This window comes from Triticum urartu, chromosome 2A (genome assembly GCF_056163025.1).
Source record: "Triticum urartu cultivar PI428250 chromosome 2A, HENAU_Tu73, whole genome shotgun sequence".
In the NCBI taxonomy this organism is placed as follows: Eukaryota; Viridiplantae; Streptophyta; class Magnoliopsida; order Poales; family Poaceae; genus Triticum; species Triticum urartu.
The window spans coordinates 239,614,747-239,628,841 of record NC_141874.1 but is presented as its reverse complement, the minus strand read 5'-3'; positions in this window follow the sequence as shown (position 1 = coordinate 239,628,841).

Below are 14,095 nucleotides of genomic sequence, written 5' to 3'. Positions count from 1 at the left end.
AGGCGAAAGAAGTCGGTCAGGGGAGCCACGAGGGGCCCACAAGGGTGGGGGCACGCCTGCCTGTCTCGTGGCTTCCTCGAAGCTTCCCTGACATCTACTGCAAGTCTCCTGGATTGCTTCCGTTCCAAAAATAAATCTCCCGAAGGTTTCATTCCATTTGCACTCCGTTTGATATTCCTTTTCTTCGAAACAATGAAATAGGCAATAAAACAACAATTTGGGTTGGGCCTCCGGTTAATAGGTTAGTCCCAAAAATAATATAAAAGTGTTTAGTAAAGCCCATAAATATCCAAAACAGATAATATAATAGCATGAATACTTCATAAATTATAGATACGTTGGAGACGTATCAGGTAGCAACTACACGGACTGGGTCCGTAACCTGAGGATTATCCTCATTGATGCACAGAAGAATTACATCCTGGAAGCACCGCTAGGTGCAAAGCCCGCTGCAGGAGCAACACCAGATGTTATGAACGTCTGGCAGAGCAAAGTTGATGACTACTCTATAGTTAAGTGTGCCATGCTTTATGGCTTAGAATCGGGACTTCAATGTTTTGAACGTCATGGAGCATATGAGATGTTCCAGGAGTTGAAGTTAATATTTCAAGAAAATGCTCGGATTAAGAGATATGAAGTCTCCAGTAAGTTCTACAGCTGCAAAATGGAGGAGAATAGTTCTGTCAGTGAACATATACTTAGAATGTCTGGGTACCACAACCACTTGACTCAACTGGGAGTTAATCTTCCTTATGATAGTGTCATTGACAGAGTTCTTCAATCACTGCCACCAAGCTACAAAAGCTTCGTGATGAACTATAATATGCAAGGGATGGATAAGACAATTCCCGAGCTCTTCGCAATGCTAAAGGCTGCGGAGGTAGAAATCAAGAAGGAGCATCAAGTGTTGATGGTCAACAAGACCACTAGTTTCAAGAAGAAGGGCAAAGGGAAGAAGGGGAACTTCAAGAAGAACAGCAAGCAAGTTGCTGCTCAAGTGAAGAAGCCCAAGTTTGGACCTAATCCTGAGACTAAGTGCTTCTATTGCAAAGGGACTTGTCACTAGAAGCGGAACTGCCCCAAGTATTTGGCGGATAAGAAGGATGGCAAAGTGAAAGGTATATTTGATATACATGTTATTGATGTGTACCTTACTAATACTCGTAGTAGCGCCTGGGTATTTGATACTGGTTCTGTTGCTCATACTTGCAACTCGAAACAGGGGCTACGGATTAAACGAAGATTGGCTAAGGACGAGGTGACGATGCGCGTGGGAAATGGTTCCAAAGTCGATGTGATCGCCGTCGGCACGCTACCTCTACATCTACCTTTGGGATTAGTTTTAGACTTGAATAATTGTTATTTGGTGCCAGCGTTAAGCATGAACATTATATTTGGATCTTGTTTGATGCGAGACGGTTATTCATTTAAATCAGAGAATAATGGTTGTTCTATTTATATGAGTAATATCTTTTATGGTCATGCACCCTTGATGAGTGGTCCACTTTTGTTGAATCTTGATAGTAGTGATACACATATTCATAGTATTGAAGCCAAAAGATACAAGTTTAATAATGATAGTGCAACTTATTTGTGGCACTGCTGTTTAAGTCATATTGGTGTAAAGTGCATGAAGAAACTCCATGCTAATGGGCTTTTGGAATCACTTGATTATGAATCACTTGATGCTTGCGAACCATGCCTCATGGGCAAGATGACTAAGACTTCGTTCTCCGAAACAATGGAGCAAGCAACAGACTTATTGGAAATAATACATACTGATGTATGCGGTTCGATGAGTGTTGATGCTCGCGGCATGTATCGTTATTTTTCGACCTTCACAAATGATTTAAGCAGATATGGGTATATCTACTTAATGAAACATAAGTCTGAAACATTTGAAAAGTTCGAAGAATTTCAGAGTGAAGTGGAAAATCATCGTAACAAGAAAATAAAGTTTCTACGATATGATCGTGGAGGTGGATATTTGAGTTACGAGTTTAGTCTTCATTTGAAACAATGTGGAATAGTTTCGCAAATCACGCCACCTGGAACACCAGAGTGTAATGGTGTATCCGAACATGGTAACCACACTTTATTACATATGGTGTGATCTATGATGTCTCTTACTGATTTACCTCTATCGTTTTCGGGTTATGCTTTAGAGACGGTTGCATTCACGTTAAATAGGGCACCATCAAAATCCATTGAGACGACACCATATGAACTGTGGTTTGTCAAGAAACCCAAGTTGTCATTTCTTAAAGTTTGGGGTTGCAATGCTTATGTGAAAAAGCATCAACCTGATAAGCTCGAACCCAAATCGGAGAAATGTGTCTTCATAGGATACCAAAGGTGACTGTTGGGTACACCTTCTATCACAGATCCGAAAGCAAGATATTCGTTGCTAAGAATGGATCCTTTCTAGAGAAGGAGTTTCTCTTGAAAGAAGTGAGTGGGAGGAAAGTAGAACTTGATGAGGTAATTGTACCTTCTCCCTTATTGGAAAGTAGTTCATCACAGAAATCAGTTCTAGTGATTCCTACACCAATTAGTGAGGAAGCTAGTGATGATGATCATGAAACTTCGGATCAAGTTACTACCTAACCTCGTAGGTCAACCAGAGTAAGATCTGCACCAAAGTGGTACGGTAATCCTGTTCTGGAGGTCATGTTACTTGACCATGATGAACCCACGAACTATGAGGAAGCGATGATGAGCCCAGATTCCGCGAAATGGCTTGAGGCCATGAAATCTGAGATGGGATCCATGTATATAAGAACAAAGTATGGACTTTGTTTGACTTGCCCGATGATCGGCAAGCAATAGAGAATAAATGGATCTTCAAGAAGAAGACTGACGCTGACGGTAATGTTACTGTCTACAAAGCTCGGCTTGTTGCCAAAGGTTTTTGACAAGTTTAAGGAGTTGACTACGATGAGACCATCTCACCTGTAGCGATGCTTAAGTCTGTCCGAATCATGTTAGCAATTGCCGCATTTTATAATTATGAAATTTGGCAAATGGATGTCAAAATTGCATTCCTTAATGGATATCTTAAAGAAGAGTTGTATATGATGCAACCAGAAGGTTTTGTCGATCCAAAAGGTGCTAACAAAGTGTGCAAGCTCCAGCGATCCATTTATGGACTGGTGCAAGCCTCTCGAAGTTGGAATATACACTTTGATAGTGTGATCAAAGCATATCGTTTTATACAGACTTTTGGAGAAGCCTTTATTTACAAGAAAGTGAGTGGGAGCTCTGTAGCATTTCTGATATTATATGTGGATGACATATTGTTGATCTGAAATGATACTGAATTTCTGAATAGCATAAAAGGATACTTGAATAAGAATTTTTCAATGAAAGACCTCGGTGAAGCTGCTTATATATTGGGCATCAAGATTTATAGAGATAGATCAAGACACTTAATTGGACTTTCACAAAGCACATACCTTGATAAAGTTTTGAAGAAGTTCAAAATGGATCAGTCAAAGAAAGGGTTCTTGCCTGTGTTCCAAGGTGTGAAGTTGAGTCAGACTCAATGCCCGACCACTACAGAAGATAGAGAGAAAATGAAAGTCATTCCCTATGCCTCAGCCATAGGTTCTATCATGTATGCAATGTTGTGTACCAGACTTGATGTGTGCCTTGATATTAGTTTAGCAGGGAGGTACCAAAGTAATCCAGGAGTGGATCACTAGACAGTGGTCAAGAACATCCTGAAATACCTGAAAAGCACTAAGGATATGTTTTTCATTTATGGAGGTGACAAAGAGCTCATCGTAAACGGTTACGTCGATGCAAGCTTTTACACTGATCCGGATGACTCTAAGTTGCAAACCGGATACATATTTATATTGAATGGTGGAGCTTTCTGTTGGTGCAGTTCTAAGCAGAGCATCGTGGCGGGATCTACGTGTGAAGTGGAGTACATAGTTGCTTCGGAAGCAGCAAATGAAGGAGTCTGGATGAAGGAGTTCATATCCGATCTACGTGTAATACCTAGTGCATCGGGTCCAATGAAAATCTTTTGTGACAATACTGGTGCAATTGCCTTGGCAAAGGAATCCATATTTCACAAGAGAACCAAGCACATCAAGAGACGCTTCAATTCCATCCGCGATCAAGTCAAGGAGGGAGACATAGAGATTTGCAAGTTACATACGGATTTGAATGTTGCAGGCCCATTGAGTAAGCCTCTCTCACGAGCAAAACATGATCAGCACCAAGACTCCATGAATGTTAGAATCATTACTATGTAATCTAGATTATTGACTCTAGTGCAAGTGGGAGACTAAAGGAAATATGTCCTAGAGGCAATAATAAAGTTGTTATTTATATTTCCCTATATCATGATAAATGTTTATCATTCATGCTAGAATTGTATTAACCAGAAACTTATTACATATATGAATACATAGACAAACAGAGTGTCCCTAGTATGCCTCTACTTGACTAGCTCGTTAATCAAAGATGGTTAAGTTTCCTAACCATAGACATGTGTTGTCATTTGATGAATGGGATCACATCATTAGAGAATGACTGATGGACAAGACCAATCCGTTATCTTAGCATAATGATCGTTTAGTTTTTTCTGCTATTGCTTTCTTCATGACTTATACATGTTCCTCAGCCTATGAGATTATGCAACTCCCGAATACCGCAAGAACACCTTGTGTGCTATCAAACGTCACAACGTAACTGGGTGATTGTAAAGATGCTCTACAGGTGTCTTTGATGGTGTTTGTTGAGTTGGGATAGATCAAGATTAGGATTTGTCACTCTGTGTATAGGAGAGGTATCTCTGGGCCCTCTCGGTAATGCACATCACTATGAGACTTGCAAACAATGTGACTAATGAGTTAGTCATGGGATGATGCATTATGAATTAAGTAAAGAGACTTGTCCGTGACGAGATTGAACCAGGTATGATGATACCGACGATAGAATCTCGGGCAAGTAACATACTGATGACAAAGGGAACAACGTATGTTGTTATGCGGTTTGACCGATAAAGATCTTCGTAGAATATGTAGGAGCTAATGTGAGCATCCAGGTTCTGCTATTGGTTATTGACCGGAGATATGTCTCGGTCCTGTCTACAAAGTTCTCGAACCCGCAAGGTCCGCACGCTTAACGTTCGATGACGATTTATATTGTCAGTTATGTGATTTGATGACCAAAGTTTGTTCGGAGTCACGGATGAGATCACAAACATGACGAGGAGTCTCGAAATGGTCGAGACATAAAGATTGATATATTGGACGATGTTATTCGGACACTGGATGAGTTCCGAGAGGTACCGGATAATTATCGGAGTGCCGGGGGGGGGACTAATGGGCCTCTATGGGCCTTAGTGGAAGAGAGGAAGGGTCCGGAGGGGCTCCCCCCTTGGGTCTGAATTGGACTAGCGGAAGGGGGCGGCGCCCCCTTTCCTTCCCTTCCCTCTCTCCCTTCCTTCTTCCCCCTCTTCCTTAGGTGGAAACCTACTAGGACTTGGTGTCCTAGTAGGATTCCCCTCTCCTAGCGCATTCTAGGAGGGCCGGCCGGCCTCCCCTCCCCTCCTTTATATACGGGGGCAGGGGGCACCCTAGGACACACAAGTTTCTCTTAACCGTGTGCGGTGCCCCCCTCCACAGTTATACACCACGGTCATATTTGTCATAGTGATTAGGCAAAGCCCTGCGCCGGCAACTTCATCATCACCGTCACCACGCCGTCGTGCTGACGGAACTCTCCCTCGGCCTCAACTGGATCCAGAGTTCGAGGGACGTCATCCAGCTGAACGTGTGCTGAACACGGAGGTGTCGTACGTTCGGTGCTTGGATCGGTTGAATCACGAAGACATTCGACTACATCAACCGCGTTACTAAACGCTTCCGCTTTCGATCTACGAGGGTACGTGGACACACTCTCCCCTCTCGTTTCTATACATCTCCTAGATAGATCTTGCGTGATCGTAGGAATTTTTTTCAAATACTGTGTACCCCAACATCTTCCCTCTCGGAGGGGGAAATCATCGTCATCATCACCACCAACAACTCTCCCATCTTGGGGAGGGCAATCTCCATCAACATCTTCAACAGCACCATCTCCTCTCAAACCCTGGTTCATCTCTTGTGATCAATCTTTTTACCGGAACTATAGATTGGTACTTGTGGGTGACTAGTAGTGTTGATTACATCTTGTAGTTGATTACTATATGGTTTATTTGGTGGAAGATTATATGTTCAGATCCAATATGCTATTTAATACTCCTCCGATCTTGAGCATGATTATCATTTGTGAGTAGTTACTTTTGTTCTTGAGGTCACAGGAGAAATCTTGTTGCAAGTAATCATGTGAATTTTATATGTGTTTGATATTTTGATAGTATGTATATTGTGATTCCCTTAGTGGTGTCATGTGAACGTCGACTACATGACACTTCACCATATTTGGGCCTAAGGGAATGCATTGTGGAGTAGTTATTAGATGATGGGTTGCGAGAGTGACAGAAGCTTAAACCTTAGTTTATGTGCTATTCCGTAAGGGACCGATTGGATCCAAAAGTTTAATGCTATGGTTAGAATTTATTCTTAATACTTTTATCATAGTTGCGGATGCTTATGAGGGGGTTAATTATAAGTAGGAGGTTTGTTCAAGTAAGAATAGCCCCTAAACACTGGTCCACCCACATATCAAATTATCAAAGTAGCGAACACAAATCGAACCAACATGGTGAAAGTGACTAGATGAAGTTCCCGTGTACCCTCAAGAACACTTTTCTTATTATAAGAAACCATTTTGGCCTGTCCTTTGCCTCAAAAGGATTGGGCTACCTTGTTGCACTTTTGTTACTATTACCATTACTTGCTCGTTACAAATTATCTTGCTATCAAACTACCTGTTACTTATAATTTTAGTGCTTGCAAACATTACCTTGCTAAAAGCCACTTGCCATTTCCTTCTGCTCCTCGTTGGGTTCGACACTCTTACTTATCGAAAGGACTACGATTGATCCCGTATACTTGTGGGTCATCAAGGCTCTTTTCTGGCGCCGTTGTCGGGGAGTGAAGCGCTCTTGGTAAGGAAAAATTATTACTACGTGCTGAAATTTATTGTCACTTGTTACTATGGAGAACAATCCTTTGAGGGGTTTGTTCGGGGTATCTTCACCCCGATCGGAACCACAATTAGTTGCCCCTCAACCTACTGCTCCTACTGAAAATATTGGTAATGAAATTCCTGTGGGTATGATAGAACAACTGCTAGCTAATCCTTATGCAGGAGATGGAACCGAACATCCTGATATGCACTTGATATATGTGGATGAAATTTGTAAATTGTTTAAGCTTGCAGGTTTACCCGGAGATGAAGCTAATAAGAAGGTTTTACCTTTATCTTTGAAGGGAAAAGCATTGGCATGGCATAGGCTATGTGATGATATTAGGTCTTGGAATTGGAATCGATTGAAATTGGAGTTTCACCAAAAAAATATCCTATCCATCTACTTCATCGTGATCGGAATTATATATAATTTTTGGCCTTGTGGAGGATAAAGTATCGCTCTAGCTTGGGGGAGGCTTAAGTCAATGTTATAATCATGCCCCAACCATGAGCTCTCAAGAGAAATTATTATTCAGAATTTTTATGCTCAGCTTTCTCATAATGATCGATCCATGGTCGATACTTCTTGTACTGGTTCCTTTATGAAGAAGACTATTGAATTTCGATGGGATCTTTTAAAAAGAATTAAATGCAACTCTGAAGATTGGGAACTAGACGAAGGTAAAGAGTCAGGTATTAAGGTTAAGTTTGATTGTGTTAAATCTTTTATGAATACCGATGCTTTTCAAAAGTTTAGCACTAAATATGGACTTGACTCTGAGATAGTAGCCTCCTTTTGTGAATCTTTTGCTATTCATGTTGATCTCCCTAAGGAGAAGTGGTTTAAATATCACCCACCTATTAAACAAGAAATTAAAGAACCACTAATAGCTATAGAAGAAACTATCATCTACAATGTTGATCCAGTTGTTCCTACTACTAATATTGAAAAACCACCTTTCCCTGTTAGGATGAAGGAACATGCTAAAGTTTCAACTGTAGTCAATAAAAGTTATATTAGAACACCTAAACCAGCTGAACAAATCAAACTAGAACCTTGTGTTGCTATGGTTAAGGATCTCTTGGTTGAAAATTTAGATGGGCATGTTATTTACTTCTGTGATGAAGCTGCTAGAATTGTCAAACCCGATGAAAAAGATAAACATAGACCTGTTGCTAGCATGCCTGTTGTCTCAGTTAAAATAGGAGATCATTGTTATCATGGTTTATGTGACATAGGTGCTAGCGTGATGTAACGCCCTGGACACACTCGCCGGTGGTCGTTACTCCTAGCGAGATCTAGACTGGCCCCACAGATCAATACAAGTCTTTTCTGCGCACTTTGTCCTCACTCGTGCGCACCTGGGAGTAACTTCCTGGTCGGTCACCCATACGGAAATTACTCCAAGCTGAGCACGCTTAACTTTGGAGTTCTTTCCGAATGGGTTCCCGGAAAAGAAGGAAGTCCTTATTGATATGAGTAGTCTATCATCCCTAATAAGCCAGGCTATCACATATACCCCACTCAGAGGAACCGACGTCTTCGTCAGGCCACAGGAACGTTCCCTCTTGGCACATACGTCTGTGCATCCAGTCTGGCACATGTGCCATGCCATGTGCGACAACGGGTCACAAACGTCATGCACAACATGATCGCGCACCTGTCCGCAAACATCTGTGTAATCGCGAGGCTCGGCTCTGATACCAACTTGTAATGCCCTGGACACACCCGCCGGTGGTCGTTACTCCTGGCGAGATCTAGGTAGGTCTCACAGATCAATACTAGTATTTTCTGCATACTTTATCCTCACTCGTGTGCACCCGGAGGCAACTTCCCGGTCGGTCACCCATCATGAAATTACTCCAAGCTGAGCACGCTTAACTTTGGAGTTCTTTTCGAATGGGCTCCCGGAAAAGAAGGAATTCTTTATTGATATGAGTAGTCTATCATCCCTAATAAGCCAGGCTATCACACGTGAGTGATATTCCTTTTATTTTATATCAAGAAATTATGAATGACATAGCACCCGCTGAACTAGAAGACATAGATGTTACTATTAAATTTGCCAATAGAGACACCATCACACCACTTGGGATTGTTAGAGATGTTGAAGTCTTGTGTGGGAAAATAAAACACCCTACTGATTTTCTTGTTCTTGGCTCCACATACGATGACTTTTGTCCCATTATCTTTGGTAGACCTTTCTTGAACACCGTTAATACTAAAATAGATTGTGAGAAACAAACTGTCGGTGTTAGCTTCAGTGATGAGTCTCATGAGTTTAATTTTTTCAAGTTTAGTAGAAAACATCATAAAAAGGAATTGCCTAGTAAGGATGAAACTATTGGTCTTGCTTCTATTGTTGTACCTCCTACTGATCCTTTAGAACAATAATATTTGCTAGACCATGAAAATGATTTGCATATGCATGAAAGAAATGAAATAGATAAGATTTTCTTTGAACAATGTCCTTTGCTTAAACACAATTTGCCTATTGAAACTCTAGGAGGTCCTCCTCCACCTAAAGGTGATCATGTGTTTGAATTAAAACAATTGCCAGGCACTTTGAAATATGCTTATCTTGATGAGAAGAAGATATATCTTGTTATAATTAGTGCTAACCTTTCAGAACATGAAAAAGAAAGATTATTGAAAGTTCTAAGGAAGCACCGAGCTGCTATTGGATATACTCTTGATGATCTTAAGGGCATCAGTCCCACTCTATGTCAGCACAAGATTAATATGGAACCTGATGCTAAACCCGTTGTTGATCACCAATGTCGGTTAAATCCGAAGATAAAAGAAATGGTAAGAACAGAAATATTAAAACTTCTAGAAGCAGGTATAATCTATCATATAGCTGATAGTAGATGGGTAAGTCATGTCCATTGGGTCCCTAAGAAAGAAGGTATTACTGTTGTTTCTAATGATAAGAATGAACTTATTCCACAAAAGAATTGTTACAGGCTATAGAATGGTAATTAATTTTAGAAAATAGAACAAAGCAACTAGAAAATATCATTACCCTCTCTCTTTTATTGATCAAATGCTAGAAAGATTATTCAAGCGAAAACATTTTTGCTTCCTTGATGGATATTCTGATTTTTCACAAATACCTATTTCTCAACCTGATCAAGACAATACCACTTTTACTTGTCCTTTTGAAACTTATGCTTATAGATGTATGTCTTTTGGTTTATGCAATGCACCTGCTACCTTTCAAAGAGGTATGACTGCTATATTCTCTGACTTTTGTGAAAAGATTGTTGAGGTTTTCATGAATGACTTTTCTGTTTATGGGTGATACGTCTTCAACGTATCTATAATTTTTGAATAGACGTCTTTCATGATTTTCCAAAGATTTAGTAAGATGCTCCATGCATGATTATTTGATGTACTTGCCTTCCAAGCCCACCGCAACTGAAGTGCGGAGTTCATGATCCTCAGGTCCAGAATGCCTAGTCCTCCGCTCTCTTTCGAACGACAAACTTGTTTCCAACTCACCAAGCAGTGTTCGCCATTTACCACATGAGTATCTTTTCGAAGGAATGCTCTGCGAATTTTGTCAATGGCCTTGAACACCCATGGCGGAGGGTCAAGGGACATTAAGTGAAAAATTGGAATGGTTGATAGCACTACTTGGACCGAAATTAAAGGACCACTCTGGTAGAGGAATCATGTGCGCCAGAGCCCTAATCTGTTTCTCAATGTGTTGATCAAGCTTTGAAAATCCTCCTTACGAAGCTTCTTAAAGCTAAGCGGCAACCCTAAATATTTTATCAGAAGGGGAGCTATTTGGCAATTGAGGTTTTTTTTTAAGTTATTTGGCAATTGAGGTTGTTGTTCTTGTTGCGGATGTTTTATTGGTCGCTATTTCTTCCTCTTTTGAAATAATTTGTGTGCATCTTTGTTATCTATTATTTTGAATAGCTCTTGAGATTGTGTTGGTGTAGAGACCGGATGCAATTAATATCTTCACTGTGTTAATCTATTCCTTTATTTGAAAAGATATTTTATATTTTATTACTATGTAAAAGCCGAGATCTCTTAATTCCTGCACTACCGGGTCAAACTGCCATTAAAAGTGTACAATATTGGATACCTTTATGAAGGTTGTGCGTCATATTTTACATATTTGATTTTCAGTTTTGCTAAAGCACATCTAGATGTGCCATAAATATCGCACATCTAAGTTCTATATCATTGATTTTACGTCGAGATTCGTGTGGATATTTTTTTCTTTTTTCCTTTTCTATTTATGTTTGATTCACTCACTTAGATGTGCAATAAGTAGAGCACATCTAGATATGCCCTAGACACACCCTTTGATTTTCTTCCTTGGATGGTTCAATTGTGTCAACCCTCTTTCGTGGCGATCATAGTGCATTGCCCTGACCGGACCCTTTGTATAGTTTGTGCTTGAGTTGAGTCCGCTGGCACGGGGCACTCAATGCCCCCTCGCACGCGTGTACTTGTGCGCGTCCATCTTTTACCAATCAGCTCCCCGGAGGTGGGAGGAGATGAATTGGCTTTGCGTGGAGATCACTCTGAACCCGATCGCGCAGGGGCAGGACGGATACGCTCCACTCCATCTACCTCTACGTAACCACACGGCAGTGATGACGACGAGCCCAGGCGGCAGCGGGAGGGAGGGTGTGGTGCAGTCATGGCAGCTGCCTTTACGCACGAAAGAGAGAGAGAAATTGTATCTCGGAAATTATGTGCGTGTGCCAGCGACCCGTACACGGTACATCACCACCACCACCAAAGTGGTCGGGTCCCGCCATGTTGCTGCTGGTGAGGTGAGGTCTGAGGTGAGGTGAGGTGAGGCGACGCCGCGAGGGTCCCGCCCACCGGGTACGTATCCATCCAATCGTCACGTACCATTGCCAGTTACCGCGCGCGGTAAAATTTTCACCTTCCGCGTCTCAGATTTTCTAGGCCGACTACAGTAGAGTAGGAACTGACAAAGCGAGCGTCTTTCCTATCAGATGAATGAAGATATGCATACGTGTGTCTTATCGCGCCGTAATAACTTAACTTGGTGAAAGCGAAGCTCATCTTACCATGGTTGTGCAAATATGTCATCCTATTTGCAAAGAAAAAAAATGTCATCCTACTTTTTATGGTAAGTAAAAATATGGGGGAGCAAGCTTTTGCTTTTGTGGTAAGTAAGGCCAACTCCACCGCGCGACCCCATCCTATCCGCGCGCGTTCGTGTTTGGGGTAAAACGGACGAACCAGACGGCCGCGGGCGCAAACGGACTTTTGTCCGTTTTCGACCCATCCCCGACCCAAGTTTGCGCTGCTTTTGGGGTGAAACGGACAGCACGCGGACGCGCGGCCGTCTGCGTGTGTCCTCCCTTGGCCCGCCCATCGGTGGCACGGGGACGCCTTTTTCTATCCGCCCCGCTCCCTCGCGCCGGCCGCATCCCCTTCACTCTTTCCTACTCTTCCCCCTTGCCGCCGCCGCTGCCATTGCAGTTGTGCCGCTCGGACGCGCGGTCGTCCAGCCCCTTCCACTCGGCGCCCCCGAGCTACCCAACCACGGCCACCTGATTTGCGCGCCCGCCAGCCGGATTTCAGGCAAATCCGGGCGGTCTTGAGCTCGCTCGATTGTGGGAGGCCGCGCCGCGCCATGGACTGGCCGGTCACCGGGCCGGAAGGCCCTGGCAGGGCCGCAAGGCCACATGCAGGCAGTGACTCGTCCTCTAGCCGCTCGGATCTACACCGTCGGTGGTCCGCCGGCAGAGGTCCGCCGGCAGATACCCGAATGGCGGTCGGCCCGGCTCGGTGCTAGCCCAAAAACTCGTCGGCGCACCGTTGCCAGTCATTAAGTGCGACCACGGCCCAAAGAAGGTCATGCGCCGCGTGTCTACAACGCCGGAACATCCCGGATGGGTGTTCATCAAATGTTTAAACGATGGGGTACGTGCTCTTTTGAGTTTCGGTTTGTGCTCTAGATTTGACTAGGTGTGCTAACTTCAAATTTTATTGTGTAGCATGGATCCAAGTTTTGGTACTGGGAAGAAGAGTACATCGATATATTGATAGAGCGCAATTTAGTAGATGTTCGTGCACTTTTAGCTTGTATAGAGGCTGTAGATGAGACAAGTGCACTTGTTGCTAGATTAGAGGCTAGACACGAGACTAGATGCGAGTAAGAAACCTCTACTTCTTTAGACTCGAAGAAGAAAGAAGCACACAAGATCAAGCCTTCTTCGCAGATCAACAATGAATGCATCGAGAAGGCACTAATCCAACTTACAGGAGCAGTTATGGAAGTTGATATCTTTTAAAATGCATTCTTGTGGTTCTTGTTTTCTTTGATCTTATTTTTCTAGTCAAAATTTGATGATGTATTCGCATTTACCGAAAATGAATGATGAAAAAATATTAAAGACTGACAAAGAAAAAAATACGCGGACAGGATGCGGCCGGGATACGGCCGCGCGTTGGGCGTACGGCCACCGCATCCAAAAAATAATCCGGATACGACACTATTACTCTATCCAAACGGATAGAGTTTGTTTGGAGTCGCACGATGAAGTTGGCCTAAATGATCGAGACAATTACGCGACGTTGTAAAGCGAGGATTCTTTGCCTGTAAAAAGCGGCGGCTTGAGCCACTAGTTGCGGTAACTTCGAGTTGGGGTGGCGACACTGAAATGGTAAAGAAAAGTTTGTTGCCGTGCAAATGATGACCAATAATTGAGCTTTCTCGACTTGTCTTACCATTGGATTTTACAAAATGATCACGTACAGTACAGATTCACCCACTTGGCCTTGGGGTCACGTACCATGGATTATTGGACTGTTTGGTGGTGGGGACTGGCCCAGGTGTTTGCTGTGGCCGCGTGGCGTGGCTTCATAGAGTAGTACTAGCTCTTAAATCAAATGCTTCACTATAAAGGTTCTCCTGTCAGTTCCAAATGCCTGGCTTGGCGAATCAAGACAAGTCAAATTAACAGCGTTTTTTCTAAAAAAATAATTGCGGGGAGT